Consider the following 3,599-nt stretch of genomic DNA (forward strand, 5'->3'; position numbering starts at 1 on the left):
TGCATTGTTCTCCTTGCACTTTTGTGAGTAATCTATACCTATTGCAAAAAAAACAACAGAAAAGAACAAGATTGCATTTCACACATATATTGCTTAGCATTGAAACATCTCCTAGATGTAAAGCAGCAGAATTATACAATTTCTCACAAAAACCAAAACCAACACAAACAACATGTATTTAACTTTTGTGTGATACTTGCCTCATGCTACACGTTGTGACTGATGGTCTAACACTCTCATCTCAATTAATACGTTTTTGTAGTTTGTCGTCTGTTAGATGATTGAATTTCATTATGTTCTCCAGACATTCCATATACTGCTTCCTTTCTTGTAGAAACTCTGAGATCCTTGGATTCATACGCCTTGCAATGCTTTTAAGATGGTCAACATCTTCATAAGAAACCTTTCCCATTGCCATTAGGAGCTGGAAATCTATTACATACCTGTGCCTTAGAAGATGGAGAACGCCTTCAAGGTATACCTGATCTTTATTGTAACAGCCTGGCTTGGATGTGTCAGTCAGGCCCATTTTTGCCCGCAAACAATAATACCCCCTTGTGTCTGGATCTTTAACATATTTTTTTTAAATCCTTAAAGAGTTCAGAGAAGGACATAGAGCTTGTTTGGGGGACAGCATAGTAGAGTAGGGGAATTTCGCCCAAAGAAGGATTTGTTTCAAATAAAAGGGCATGGATGGTTGCCAATCCTTCTACTGTTTGTTTTTCTGGTTGCTATTTCTCCATTGCTGCTCATTGTTATAGATTTTTTTGAAAATAATGAGTTCCCTTTTTCATGTCTCAGTTTGCCTTTTAGCCAGTGTTCTCATGCCATAGACAAATGAATTGCCATTTTGGATGCCCTTTTACATTCACAAGAGATTCTTGTGTGAGTATATCCTCAGTGAGATTAAAGGGACACTATAGTCACCTGAACAACTTTAGCTTAATGAAGCAGTTTTGGTGTATAGAACATGCCCCTGCAGCCGCACTGCCCAATACTCATTTAGTTAAATCCCTTTGTTTATGAACCCTAGTCACACCTCCCTGCATGTGACTTGCACAGCCTTCCATAAACACTTCCTGTAAAGAGAGCCCTATTTAGGCTTTCTTTATTGTTCTGTTTAATTAAGATTTCCTTATCCCCTGCTATGTTAATAGCTTGCTAGACCCTGCAAGAGCCTCCTGTATGTGATTAAAGTTAAATTTAGAGATTGAGATACAATTATTTAAGGTAAATTACATCTGTTTGAAAGTGAAACCAGTTTTTTTTTCATGCAGACTCTGTCAATCATAGCCAGGGGAGGTGTGGCTAGGGCTGCATAAACAGAAACAAAGTGATTTAACTCCTAAATGACAGTGAATTGAGCAGTGAAATTGCAGGGGAATGATCTATACACTAAAACTGCTTTATTTAGCTAAAGTAATTTAGGTGACTATGGTGTTCATTTAACAGCAATCTCTCCTATGCCCCCTTCTTTCTCCATGTAATTACGTATCTCCTTATAGATCTGCCACTTCGGTAGCAGGCTGCCCCCCATAACTTCCATATTTCTGAAGTGTCTTCTTTTTAATATTAATGGCTGGACTGGGCTAAGGCAGAGGGTGGAGGAGGTTTAACATAGGCAAAGTGAGGGTTGTACCTAAAATCTGATTTCAAAAACCTTTTCTTCTCTTGATCCACATTTCAAGGCCTTATTTTTTTTTTTTTTTAGCCAACAACGCTCCTTTATAGCAATATATTCTTTCATTACAGGAGTGGAGGCCAGCAGCTCTTGACTTTGAGTTGAGCTAGTTAAGAAAGATCTCTTCCCAGAATCGTTATTTGGTGGTGTGGAAGCCAGAGGCAGTTGACCTTGAGTTGATCTAGTTAGGAAAGATTTCTACCAGACTCTGTTTTTGGTTTGGAGGCCAGCAGGCCTCGAGTCAAGCTGGGCAGGAAAGATTTCTTCCAGAAACAGTTTTTGCTGTGGTTGTCATTTGTCAACACTTTCTGTCTCTCAGTGTCTTAAGTTGTCTTTGGGCTATTAATGCTTGGATTCCTTGTGCCGGAAGTAGGTACAAACAGGTCTGTTTGTCAGCCTCATGCTGGTCCCTGATACAGACAAGTATGCTTCCATTGTGTTTGAAGTAACAGCTAATTTCTTCACAAAACTTGTTGAGTATGGAAGCCCCTTTTCTTTGCAACACGTTATAGGCTCTGGTACCTAAAAGATCACTGTCCCTTAGTACACATGCAGTGACTTCCTGCACACTAGGTCCAGAGCTTTCTTGACATTTATCGCATAACTCCTGAAAGGTTCAAACTCCAGCTATAGTTTGTCACAGTGACAAAGCTAGGAGTTTTGTGCTGGTGATGCTGAATGTCATTATGTCAGAGCAGGACACTGGCTGCAGCCAATCAGGACAATCGATTTTAAGTCAGTGATATAACTTGATTTGATCCTTTTCATGGCATTGAATTGACATTATATACATTGCCAGTTTAGATCACTATACTCATTTCAATTCCATTCACTTTTAATGCCCGTTAAAGTATTGTCAATCTTTCTTTTATTAAGGCATACAAGTTGGGTTACAGAATGGAGAAAGTGAAATATACAAATGATACACAATGTAGGGCCGGTACAGCAATGACATTAAAGTTGTACATTTCCGCGACATTTAGGCCTCATTTTTGTTTTTATATTGTGCAACGAAAACATATTATATACAGGCTTGAAAAACATGCAATGGTACGTGTGTGACAGTTCCACTATATACCATGTCTTAACATTGCTAGAAAGGCATAAAGCCTTAACTATGAACATGGGGATTATGTTGGCAAGGTCATTCAACATACAGGCATTTTTATATGGAGGGAGGATATGTTAGATATGTGGGACACATTTGGTGTACAGATTAGACGCTAAAGACATGGTTCATCAGGTGAGTTGGGCTCGATGTATGCAATGCAAGAGGTCCGCTTCATGAAGTATTAGGTTAAAATTACCATGGAAGCATACCATAAAATATTCAAGATGGGTTATTTTTAGGCATTTACCCTAAGATCCGAAATGCATTTGTTGATTAACAAATCCAAGGAAAACAAAGCAAAACCAAAATCAAAAGCTCCTTGTAACCCCTTTCTGGATCTTATATGAGGCGCTTGGTTCGTACACCTCGCTAAACATATTGCATTTTGGTGGGGCTTACAGAACTGCAGGTTAATATACCAAGCTAAACAATTACTAGGCTAGCATGAGTAGCAAGAGCAGTATGCTTTTGTGCACGCTGAGCAGATAATCATGTTGTGCTTGCATGAAGGGCTGAGAGGCTAGGTATCGAAATAAAGGGTAAAGATAACATTGTTAAATAAAATATGCTTTTGTAACTGTAGTGGTCACCTCCGTTATCCCGACACTACATTTGAATTAAGGGGCTGCATGCGTGTGTGTGCGCGGATGGTTTGCTAGCATCGTTAGTATAATTTTGAGACGGTACTTGGAGCAAAGTTAAAAGTGTTGTATCAGGAGGAGTGTGTCATCTATGAGCAAGCGTGGCCTGTGCACTTGAGAGGCGCTGAGGTGGGCTCGACAGCCGTTGCTCAGTGTCTGCTTGGGG

The 3,599-nt window shown here is 39.6% G+C and overlaps 1 pseudogene; it reads right to left on the reverse strand.

Moving 5' to 3' along the window:
- Positions 1–241: 241 nt before the first annotated feature.
- LOC134586268 (putative tyrosine carboxypeptidase MATCAP2) lies at positions 242–2,649 on the reverse strand (annotated as a pseudogene).
- Between the last annotated feature and the right edge of the window lie 950 nt (positions 2,650–3,599).

Source organism: Pelobates fuscus, chromosome 2 (assembly GCF_036172605.1).
Source record: "Pelobates fuscus isolate aPelFus1 chromosome 2, aPelFus1.pri, whole genome shotgun sequence".
NCBI lineage: Eukaryota > Metazoa > Chordata > Amphibia > Anura > Pelobatidae > Pelobates > Pelobates fuscus.